Source organism: Salmo salar, chromosome ssa04, assembly GCF_905237065.1.
Source record: "Salmo salar chromosome ssa04, Ssal_v3.1, whole genome shotgun sequence".
Classification (NCBI taxonomy): Eukaryota; Metazoa; Chordata; class Actinopteri; order Salmoniformes; family Salmonidae; genus Salmo; species Salmo salar.
In genome coordinates, this window is record NC_059445.1 from 20,223,833 (window position 1) to 20,236,897 (window position 13,065).

The 13,065-nt window shown below is 44.0% G+C and overlaps 1 pseudogene; it reads right to left on the bottom strand.

Moving 5' to 3' along the window:
- The window catches only part of LOC106602609 (uncharacterized), a 79,777-nt pseudogene that overhangs the window by 60,106 nt on the left and 6,606 nt on the right, over positions 1 to 13,065 (bottom strand).

Here is a 13,065-nt window from a genome sequence, read left to right on the forward strand (position 1 = left end):
CCAAAACAACAAGTCTGTATCATGTGAGCGTACCCAGATGCTCAACTAAGGGACCTAGTAATCCCCCCAAAATTTTTTACCCCAGTACACTTCACATGATAAATCAAATATTTCAGCTAAAGAATAGCTACAATTTCTCCCCTTTGTGAGCACAGGTATGTCTGATGAGGTAACTCGGGAAGGAGAAGCTCTTGTAACATACTTTGCACTTGAAAGGCCTCTCCTTGGTGTGAATGTTCTTGTGCTGTTTCATATAGTTAGGCTTAGCAAAGCGCTTCCCACACGTGGGGCAGGCGTATGGCTTGTCGGCATCCGTCCTAATGCCCGGCCTTCCACATTGTGACTCAATGACAGAGGAGGTAGAAGCAGGAGCCAGCCTCAGGTGGTTAGTCTTTGAGCTCCCTCCTTGACCTCTAGTCATTGTTTGGGTGTTGTTGGGATTGTGTGCTGTGTTATAAGCTAGGTGCTTCTTGTGGTGAACGTCCATCCTGACCCTGTCTGTATTTGTGGGGTAACTATGAGGTAGCTGAGGAAGGCTAGACCCAGGTCCAGGCTTTCTATGAACCCAGTCACCAGACATTGAAGGAGAAGACAGATTTGCTGATAGACTAACACCAAGGGGGTCTCCCACCATTCTCTGTGAAGGCTGAAGCCCAGGAAGACCTGCACTGTTCATCATGGATACTGTGGTGTTTATCATAGAGACAGACCCTCCTGTTCCTATCAGCCCCAGGCCCTGCTTCATCCCTGCACTGATACTGTGAAGAGAAGGGTCTGGGCTGCAGACTGGATCCCTGACTGGACCCTCTGTCTCTCTGATGACCACCAGGACTGGGGTTGTTCAGTCCACCTGTCCACTGGTTGTGTTCTGTGTGGTGGTGGAGTCTCCGTCTCTTGCAGTTGGGTCCTGGTTCCGATTCAGGAAGCAACAGTGACGGGTCCTGATCCGGGGCCAGGGTTTGTGACCAGCCGCTTCAGAGGTCCACTCTCTCCCACCAGTAACACTGGATATCAGCAGGTCTTCATGGACTGCAGACTGCAAACATAAATTGTACAGAAGAGCATATGAAGGTTTATATAAGAAACTTTGCTGTACACACAGAAACATGACACAATATTATAAAATGTTAATCACAGTCAAGCCCATCTCTAACACTGTGATTCAAGTACCTAACAATATGGAGCCATTGGAATGATACAAAAATGGCATTACAGTCACATCTATTGCACAAAAGGACACGTGACTAGTAGAATAACTTTCTCACTATGGTAACACTTTACATTTTCTCTTAATTTGGTACCCTCCCTTTTGATAAAATGTATTTTCGAATACTCTGGAAAAGGTTCAACATGTAAACATGACACCAACCATCTACTCCGTCTCATCATCCTCATTCTTAACTCAATTCACCTCATCCAGTTCCCTATACATCCACTACAAACTAACTAGTACTACATTACATGTACATGGGCCGTGTGCATTTTCTGCTGGTGTATCCTGAGGTAGCTCCTTTCTGAGAACCTCTTCCCGCAGTGATTACAGGTGAACAGCATTTCTCTCCTGTATGGACCTTCAGGTGCATCTTCAGCTGGTCCTGACGGGAGAACCTCTTCTCACACTGGGGGCAGCTGAAGGGTTTCTCCCATGTGTAGACCCTCTGGTGCCACTTCAGGTTGGAGGAGTGGGAGAATCTGGCCTGGCACAGGTCATACCCAAATTATTTCTCCCGTGTGCATCCTCTGGTGGATCTCCAGGCTTTCCCCCAGAACGAACACTGGAAGTGCTTCTCTTCGACACCGGATCACCTGATAGCGTTACTACTACTGTCATTTGTCAATGGGCTTGTGTAGCCATTTAGTGTTGTGGCACTGGCATTGTCTGAGTTCTGGTTTAACATAAGGAGAGTGTGAGGAGAACGAAGGCCAGGGAGTGTCTGTGTTGTCTCAGGGTCCATGTTCCAGTTAATAGATCCTATATAAAACAGGCTGAAGGCAGCATCTGTTGGGTGGTTAACCTGAGGTGCCATCAGTCTCTCTGAATCACAACTATAGGAGCAGGACGGAGCATCGCTAGCAGAGTCTGTGTCTGTTCTCATACTGACACCCCCCCCCCGTCCCTGCAGACCAAATCTACACCTCGCCCTGTTCTCAGCTAGTCTGTTGTCTGGGAGACTAAGTTTGGTTGTTTTGTGTTCTACTGTCTGTTTCTGGTTGTGGTTAACAGTGTTGTTCCCCAGCCCAGAGTTGAGGACGCTGTCCCATCCACTGATCTCCACTATGTCACCTCTGGTCCTGGCCTGCTCAGTGATGTCGTCCCCTGGACCTTTGGCTGCACCAGTCTGGGTCTGGGAATCCAAGATGGCTCCCCAGTCTCCTCTGTTAGCCCCCAGCCAACCACCTGCAGGAAGGTTACAAAATATATTTTATAAACATGGCAGAGAAATCTACATATGGAGTATTTATTGTCAATTACCTGGTCAAGTTCATACATTATGTGTGGTTTTGTATGTAAACATAAGTTGTATTGATTTAAGAAAGAATAGCCAGGTGCATCACTATTCCCATTGAAGATCTATTACTATATGTAGGCTATATGTATTTCTCTCTTACCTTGCTCCCCCATCTTTAGTCCACTCTGCAGGTCAATGCTCTCTGGTTCATCTTCTATCGTCTCCTCTTTGACCAGCAGCAGATCAGGCTTCTCATCCTCCATGTCTACTGACTGTAAGAGATACAGAGTGAGAGGATGTTGGATCAAGACATCTGATATGAGCACCCTGCTATGGAGCATCTTCTGGTGTATTGATATGAGTACTATGCAAACATGATATTTGATTACTTGACACTCTTTAATGGTTTGATCATTCAAAAGGCATGGTCCCACAATTAAGACAAATTTAATCAAGACCTGGGCCCGTAGCTACAAAGAGTCATTGATCTAAAATGCAAAACTGATCCTAGATCAGCACTTCTACTCTGAGAGGCTTTGTGGATAGAGACCCTGACCTAATATCATTCAGACAGTAGTTTACAGTGGACTCACCTCAGTGAGACTGTGTGTGGTCCTGTGCTGCTCAGCTGGTTCCTCTGTGGGTTCAGGAGGTGGTGTAGTTTGGTTGTCCTCCATGACCATGGTCCTCTCAGGGTTCCCCAGACCCTCCTCACACCCCTCATCCTTCAACAGCAGAACCTCTGGACCCTCCTCCTCCTGGAAGAGACAGGTGATACAGATTACACAGACATACTCCCTCAGGTACGTACACACAGATAATAAACACACTTTCAACATGGAGTGTTTACCCATCCCCACTACATTTGAGTCCTATACTGTAGTTACAGAATGACTTCATTGTTGTTAAACCCATCATGGTGGACATACATATATGTTGTGGGTAAAGATAAGACAAACCTGACTATTTTGATGTGTACAGTAGGTGTGTGGGTAAGTGTAGGTATATTGGTTATAAAGCACTGTTGGGTGTACGCAGAATAGGGTGAGATCAGATGTGATGTATACTAAAGAGAGTCTCAATGAAAGTCTTAGAATGAAAAGTCCCATTTAGCTGTTTATTGAACATAAACAAGTTTTAAACACACCATATGAAAACCACACGTCTCAACTGAAAAACTGACTTTTAATGAGAAAATGATCTTGGGGGAAATATAGTAGTTGAATGGAAGTAATAAAATAGGCATTTATGAACATCATATCCTACAACGGTGTTTCCCAACTCCAGTCCTCAAGTCCCCCAACAGAACACATTTTTATTGTAGCACTGGACAATGAGGTGTGTTTGTCCAGGACTACAACGAAAATGTGTACTTTTGGGGGACTTGAGGACTGAAGTTGGTAAACACTGGCCTATACAGTACAAACACTATGTAATATACTTTTTAGGCTTATATATCCTACAATGTCTGGGCCTTGCACTTCAACGCTCTTAGTTGTTATGGAAATTGACCGCCCTGTTTACTTTTTGCATCTACGTCATCTCGCTGAGTATCTTTAATGCAGGGTTTCATCTAAGCCTCAGAAGCTATCGAGTGGAATGGTTACTTTGTTATAGAGTGGAATGGTTTTTCTGCTGGTGTATCCTGAGGCATCTTCTCTCTGAGAACCTCTTCCTGCAGTGCGTACAGGCGAACGGCTTCTCTCCCGTGTGGACCCTCTGGTGCCTCTTCAGGTGACCAGCCTGGGTGAAGCGCATGTGACACTGGGTACAGCTGAAGGGTTTCTCCCCTGTGTGGACCCTCTGATGCCTCTTCAGGGTGCCAGCCTGGGTGAAGCGCATGTTACACTGGGTACAGCTGAAGGGCTTCTCCCCTGTGTGGACCCTCTGGTGAATCTCCACATTCTGGGAGCAGCTGAAGCTTTTGTTACAGAACATGCAGAGGAACCGTTTCTCTTTACTATTGCCTGATGTGGCTCCCCCTCCCTGAGCCTGGACTCTAGCCCTGTTGTTTGAGTTCAATACCTGATCGAAAAGGACGTGGACGTGTGAATCTGAAGGCCCCATTGACGTGGACCCTGGGTCACGATCCCTGAACGCATGTAAAGAGGAGTGGGTTGGGACATTTAGATTTGTCTCTAAGCTTTCCCTGTAGTCTAAAAAGTCACTGGTGTTGCCCTGCGAGTGTCCTTCTCCTAAGTGAGTCTTGTCGGCATTCCATGTCAGAGGAGCGTCACCCTCCTCTTTCACAGTCACATCATCTACAACCAGATCCTCCCCTTTCTTATCTAGGCACCCTTCAGAGTGTATACTACTACTGTACTGGTTCCAGTCCCCTCTAGACAGATCAGTCTGGGCATCTAAACCCAAGGATATGTTGCCAGGATCCATCTCTGTAGCGTAAGAACAAGACGGATCATTGCCTCCAGTGTCTAACGAGTCACCATCACCACGGGAATGAACAGTCCTCTGGTGAAATACCGGTAAATACTCTGAGCCAGGAGCAGGAGGAGAGCCCAGTCTCCTCAGACAAAGTCTCTCTGGGTCTGATCTGTCATCAGATCCTGTGTGTAAGAGGCTGTGTGTTACAGTTAAAGTCTCAGTGTCTGTCTCGGACTTGAGGACGGCGTTCGGCGTTCCACTGACCTCCATGATGCTTCGTCGGGTCCTGGGCTGGGGCGTGGCAGCGAGGTCCTCCGTGGCTTCAGGGGGCGCTGCAGTCTGGATGTCACTGCTGTGACGTGGGTCCTCCTCTCCTACAGACCTCTCCTGCTTGACCCCAGGACCTGCAGCCTCTATATCTGCAGCCTGACACAAGAAGTGAGGATGTTATTATTACCGGTGTCCAGTTGAATTGTATAACAATGTCATTGGGAAGTCTTACAAGCTCCCTTATGGCAGATAAAAAAGGATGTACATGTAAGCAAGTGAATAGCTGAGGGGAGCCTTTCTGAAATAAACTGGCCACATTTGATGTACTATAATTTTAATGTAATACTATTACACTAACCTCTATCATGATAACATGCTGGGTTGAGGTTCCACACCCCTCATCAACAGTGATTGGTTGGTCATCGCTCCATGTATTGTGTCCCGCTGGCTTCACAAAGCTCCTGTGGCCTCCAGTGAGATGTCCTTCACCTGAGAGAGTGGTTGGGGGAAAGAGGTACTGGTTAGGTACGGTCAACCCTATATTGTACACTTCTGACATTGTCTACAATTGGTAAGGATGTAAGGTAACACTTCTCATAACTTCATGATATACTATTTATAGATCGATATGGTTTCATGCATCACATTGTTATCATTGAGTAAATCAAGAATCTGGTTAGAATATGATAGTGCATCTTTGACAGCTAAATAATCAGGGGAATTATTGCATACTATCCAGAAACTGACCAAGACCCAATTCTGGTTAACACATCTAAAGTTACACATGCTGAGGAGAACAGGGCTATAGGCCCCACAGCCTCTGTCATATAGTCCAATCGATATGTGCCGAACTTTAGGTGATATGTTCACTTTTTCATAAAAGCATGTAACTTGGTACACTTTGGGGCCCTGAATATGTTCAGATACGGAGCTATCGCAAAAACTGCAGTTTTTCATTCCGCCGTAACTAAATGTATTTTGCGTCATATCTTCTGAGCCAAACATGATAAACACAGAAAAGGTGATGTCAACACCTATGTTTTGATGGTCAACGATTACAATGACGCCCAGTACAACAGCATAAATAGTTCAGTTTATTATCTAATGGAGGACTGCCATGGTAAGCCAATGGAAGTAAGCCACTAAAAAAAACAAAAAAAAAATAACAAAAAAAAAAGTACTAAATAAAATAAATAATGGCATACAGAGCCATAGTTGTCTGCTGCAGTTTTCTTGCCCCTGGTTGTGAATGTGGATACTGTGTGACCCCTGTGAATTCACAGAACACAAGAAGGTCCTTTGATTTGTCTGGACCCGGGGATTTCATGGGCACGTATGCATCTCAATTGCTTGGCGGTACCACTCAAATTATTATTTCAGAAAATAACATTTCCATTTAGGAGCACTTGACAATTCTCCTTAAAGATCGCACTAACATTAAAGATATCAATCAAGTTCATTTTGAGACGTTCAAGAAGAACGAAACAGAAGATGAGAAAATCCTCATTATGCTTTGGGGCTGGACATCAATCAACAAATACAGACTAACTTACATAGCCCTTTTCACAACAATTACTGTCAGAGTGCTTCACAACAGCCTGGCGCAATGTGGCAAGGGGAGGATAAAGTTGAGATGGAAGGAGCTTCCTTTAGATGTAGCGGGTTGGAGTGCATGTGTCCATCTAGGTCAGACCAGTTGCCAATTTAGACGAGAGTATACAGTATGTGTTCGTTTATACAGTTGTTCATCTAGGCAAGATTCATGGCATGGATGACCAACAGGGTCATAGCAGATCAGAGTGTACGAGACCCTCTAGCCAGAGCGTTGTCCACATAGGCTGACAAAGATCTCATTCTAATAGACGCACTTACTCAATCCACTTCCTCCTCATTGGGACATAAGACCATAATGAGTCAAAACTGGGCATTCTGAGAATGTCTCTTGAAGTGTTGTGCGACATTTTGGCAACCGGTCTTCTCGTATAACTTACTGTTCTGTATTTTATTCGGCCAGAAGATGCAGCAGAGTCGAGACAACCACTGCTGAAAGACTACATCTGTTTTCAAGTGGTTCATGGGAACATTCCAAACCATACAACAGAACAGATTTGACATTGCTGTTGTATTATAGGTGGACATTTGTTTTGAGGCAGTTCTGCTCAGACCTCCAAATGGGATGAGTTAGACAAATGCACAATGAGAGGTTGTTGTCTAGACCAGTGTTTCCCTGGTCCTTGAGTATTCCAACAGTACACATTTGTATTGAAACCCTGGACAAGTGCACCTGATTCAACTTGTGAACTAATCATCAAGCCCTAAAATGAGCTGAATGAGGTGTGTTTGGCCAGGGAAATACTAAAGGGTGTACTATTGGAGGTACTGGAGGACCAGGGTTGGGAAACACTGGTCTAGAACAGTGTTTTCTACTTGCACCGGCTTTCGGGTATACAGCGGATTATGGTAATAATTTTCAGCTGGCTCCTTTTTTCACTTAAATTAAAGTAGGCTACTTTTCACTTTGCTAGTCGGAAAAAAGTTCCCGAGCCCTCTCCGGCTAAAATAAACGATATGCAACTTCTAGTTTTCTATTGATAGGATAGGTACCCGTCAATCACAAAGCAAGCAATGACAGGGAAACTGACAGTCTGCTGTCTGTCCCGCCTTCCGGTTCCTGAGTGTGTGGTTGCGTGCGCTGTTGTTGCAGTCAGAGCCGAAGTGAGAGGATTTACTCCTTCCAAAATCTGTCCGCGTGAGATGAGCCATTTTTTTGTATGGAGATCGATGAGTGTCATATAATTCGAGGCTTACTTGATCGAATAGAAGTTTCGTAATGTACTGCTAAGTGGATGCACATGGCAATGCGGCAACTTTAAGGAAAAACAACTTAATTATGCCTGTTGGTCACACGTATCTGCCCTCTCATTGGCTAGAATGGTCCCACCTGACCTCGCCTGCCTTCCATCGTTGAGGACATGTAATTCCATTATTAGAGCGGCCACTCATATCTTGTCAATATAATAGAACATCTTTGACGTAGTCCAATTTCTTTACACGGAGGGAGAGCGTGATGCTCCTTCCTCGTTGCTGTGAGTGAATTTGCACGTCCCATATGTGGTAACGATGAGTCGAGATCCACTTAACTTAGTGTTTTCTGGCACATTTTATTTTTTATAACTCATAACGTTATGTCTATGGTATCGCATCTGGACAAGTAAACAACAGATCTTGTTCGTATTGTCGATATGAAGTCCATCAGGACTTGCCAGACAGTGACGTTAAACAATTTCTGTTTACATTTATCATGTTTTGGACCAGAGTCTGGCGCTCTCTCCGATTGTTCCTGTAGTGAGGAGGATTCTTCATTGAATGTTTTCATAATTTATCTGCAAATAATCGCCAAAATGCCTACCAGTATGCAAATTAGGGAGCCATATGAACGGCTCTCTAAACCGATTCGGTAAGCTACTGACAAGCCAGAATTTAATTGAGCATCTGTTCTGTTTATTTTAGAGACCCATTTTGTCATTTGAAAAAAAGTGCCCATCACACAATTTGTTTGATTTTAAATGTAACCTTTAATTTAATATAATTTGGGCTATTTACTTCATTGGCTGGCTACTCCATGTGCTTGTGGAAAACACTGCTAGAGATTTTCCAGCTGGGAGAAGTGGGTCCACTCCATACTTCTGGATTTGTATGATGTGGTTTTGGTCAGGATCTGGTCAATGGTAATAAGAAAAGAGGATAAGAGAGAAGAGTGAGCTCTGTCTCACTCCAGACTGCACAGGGAATGGCTGTAGAAAGTCTACACCCATCATGGATTTCTTCACATTTTGTGTTACATCGTGGGATTCAAATTGATTTGTCTTTTTTTGGGGTCAACGATCTACACAATACTTAAAAAAAATGAATGAATAATAAACACTAATATACCTTGATTAGATAATTATTCCCGAGTCAGCTGTGGGTCTTCTTTGGTTTGCACACCTGTATTGTACAATATTTGTCCATTCTTCTTACTTATTTTTAAATCAAGCTCAGTCTTGCCATAGATTTAAGCAGATTTAAGTCAAAAATGTAACTTGGCCACTCAGGAACATTCACTGTATTCTCAGTAAGCAACTCCCGTGTAGATTTGGCATACTGTTTTTGGTTATTGTCCTGCAGAAAGGTGAAGTCCTCTCCCAGTGTCTGGTCTTTGCCGATGTCAAGCATACCCATACCATGATGCAGCCACCACCATGCTTGAAAATATGGAGACAATTACACAGTGACGTGTTGTTGGATTTGCCCTAAACATAAGGCTTTGCAATTAGGCCTAAAAGTGAATTCCTTTGCAGTATTACTTTAGTGCCTTGTTGCAGGTTTATGAATATTTTTATTCTCTATATATATATATATATATATTTGTATACTTTTCACTCATTATTTAGGTAATTATTGTGGTCACTACAATGTTGATCCATCCCCAGTTTTCTCCTATCATAGCCATTGAAACTCTGTAGCTGTTTTAAAAATCACCAATGGCCTCATGGTGACGTCTCTAAGCAGTTTTCTTTCTGTCCTGCAGCTCAGTTCAGAAGGATGACTGCACCTTTGTGTCTGGAGGATTTAATATATCATCCACAGCCTAAATTATTAACCTGACCATGCTTGAGGACATATTCAATGTCTGATTTATTATTGTTACCAATCCCTTCCCTTCTTTGAGGCTTTCGAAAAGCTCCCTGGTCTTTGTAGTTGAATCTGTGCTTGAAAGTCAATGCTTGACTGTGGGACAGAGGACAGGGTAAACATTCAAAAATCATGTCAACCTCTGTCATAAAGTGAGTCCATATAACTTGTGATTTCCAAATGTTACTTCTGAACTAATTTTTAGGCTTGCATAACCAAAGAGGGTAAATACTTATGCAACAACTATATTGTTGTTTAAAAATTCATGAATTTGAAGAAAATAAATATAGTACCAGTCAAAAGTTTGGACACCTTTTCATTCCAGGTACATTGTAGAATAATAAGGAAGACATCAAAACTATGACATAACACAGAATAAAGTAGTAACCAAAAAAAGTGTTAAGCAAATCAATATTTTATATTCTTCGAAGTAGCCTTTGACAGCTTTGCACACTCTTGGCATTCTCTCAACCAGCTTCATGTGGTAGTCACCTAGTCAATTAACAGGTGTGCCTTGTTCAAAGTTAATTTGTGGAGTTTCTTTCCTCAATGCATTTGAGCCAATCAGTTTTGTTGTGACAAGGTAGGGATGGTATACAGAAGATAGCCCTATTTGGTAAAAGACCAAGTCCATATTATGGCAAGAACCGCTCAAATAAGCAAAGAGAAAGGACAGTCCATCATTACTTTAAGACATGAAGGTCAGTCAATCCGGAAACATCAACAACTTTGAAAGTTTCTTCAAGTGCAGTTGTAAAAACCATAAAGGGCAATGATGAACCTGGCTCTCATGAGGACTACCACAGGAAAGGAAGACCTAGAGTTACCTCTGCTGCAGAGGATAAGTTCATTACAATTACCAGCCTCAGAAATTGCAGCCCAAATAAACACTTCAGGGTTAAATTAACAGACATCTCACATCAACTGTTCAGAGGAGACTGAGTGAATCAGACCTTCATGGTCAAATTGCTGCAAAGAAACCACTACTAAAAGGACACCAATAAGAAGAGACTTGCTTGGGCTAAGAAACACGAGTAATGGACATTAGACCGGTGGAAATCTGTCCTTTGGTCTGATGAGTCCAAATGAGATTTTTGGTTCCAACCGTCCTGTCTTTGTGAGACGCAAAGTAGGTGAACGGATGATCTCTGCATGTGTGGTTCCCACCGTGAAGCATGGAGGAGGTGGTGTGATGGTGCTTTGCTGGTGACACTGTCTGTGATTTATTTAGAATTCAAGGCACACTTAACCAGCATGGCTACCACAGCATTCTGCAGCGATACGCCATCCCATCTGGTTTTCGCTTAGTGGGACTATCATTTGTTTTTCAACAGGACAATGACCCAAAACACACCTCCAGGCTGTGAGAGCTATTTGACCAAGAAGGAGAGTGATGGAGTGATGCATCAGATGATCTGGCCTCCACAATCACCTGACCTCAACCCTATTGAGATGGTTTGGGATGAGTTGGACAGTTGAGTGAAGGAAAAGCAGCCAAGTGCTCAGCATATGTGGGAACTCCTTCAAGACTGTTGGAAAAGCATTCATCATGAAGCTGGTTGAGAGAATGCCAAGAGTGTGCAAAGTTCTCATCAAGGCAAAGGGTGGCTAATTTGAAGAATATAATTTTGATTTGTTTAACACTTTTTTGGTTGCTACATGATTCCATGTGTTATTTCATAGTTTTGATGTCTTCACTATTATGCTAGAAAATAGTAAAAATTAAAACCCTTGAATGAGCAGGTGTCCAAACTTTTGACTGGTACTGTGTGTGTGTGTGTGTGTGTGTGTGTGTGTATATAAACCCAGCAAAAAAAGAAACGCCCCTTTTTCAGGGCCCTGTCTTTCAAAGATCATTCGTAAAAATCCAAATAACTTCACAGATCTTCATTGTAAAGGGTTTAAACACCGTTTCTCATGCTTGTTACAATGAGCCATAAACAATTAATGAACATGCACCTGTGGAACGGTTGTTAAGACACTAACAGCTTACAGACGGTAGGCAATTAAGGTCACAGTTATGAAAACTTAGGACACTAAAGAGGCCTTACTACTGACTCTGAAAAACACCAAAAGAAAGATGCCCAGGGTCCCTGCTCATCTGTGTGAACGTGCCTTAGGCATGCTGCAAGGAGGCATGAGGACTGCAGATGTGGCCAGGGCAATAAATTGCAATGTCCGTACTGTGAGACGCCTAAGACAGATCTACAGGGAGACAGGACGGACAGCTGAAAGCACAATCCCTCCATCAGTGCTCAGACTGTCCGAAATAAGCTGAGAGAGGCTGGACTGAGGGCTTGGAGGCCTGTTTTTAAGGAAGGTCCTCACCAGACATCACTGGCAACGTTGCCTATGGGCACAAACCCACCGTCGCTGGACCAGACAGGACTGGCAAAAAGTGCTCTTCACTGACGAGTCGCGGTTTCGTCTCACCAGGGGTGATGGTCGAATTCGCGTTTATCGTCGAAGGAATGAGCGTGACACGGAGGCCTGTACTCTGGAGCCGGATCGATTTGGAGGTGGAGGGTCCGTCATGGTCTGGGGCGGTGTGTCACAGCCTCATCGGACTGAGCTTGTTGTCACTGCAGGCAATCTCAATGCTGTGCGTTACAGGGAAGACATCCTCCTCCCTCATGTGGTACCCTTCCTACAGGCTCATCCTGCCATGACCCTCCAGCATGACAATGCCACCAGCCATATTGCTCGTACTGTGCGTGATTTCCTGCAAGACAGGAATGTCAGTGTTATGCCATGGCCAGCGAAGAGCCCGGATTTAAATCCCATTGAGCATGTCTGGGACCTGTTGGATCGGAGGGTGAGGGCTAGGGACATTCCCCCCCAAAATGTCCGGGAACTTGTAGGTGCCTTGGTGGAAGAGTGGGGTAACATCTCACAGCAAGAACTGGCAAATCTGGTGCAGTCCATGAGGAGGAGATGCACTGCAGTACTTAACCTGTTAGGGCTAGGGGGCAGTATTGACACGGCCGGATAAAAAACGTACCCGATTTAATCTGGTTACCACTCCTGCCCAGTAACTAGAATATGCATATAATTATTGGCTTTGGATAGAAAACACCCTAAAGTTTCTAAAACTGTTTGAATGGTGTCTGTGAGTATAACAGAACTCATATGGCAGGCCAAAACCTGAGAAGATTCCATGCAGGAAGTAGCCTGTCTGACAGATTGTGTTTCATCTTGGCTCTTTTTATTGAAAACTGAGGATCTTTGCAATAACGTGACACTTCCTACGGCTCCCATAGGCTCTCAGAGCCCGGGAAAAAGCTGAACG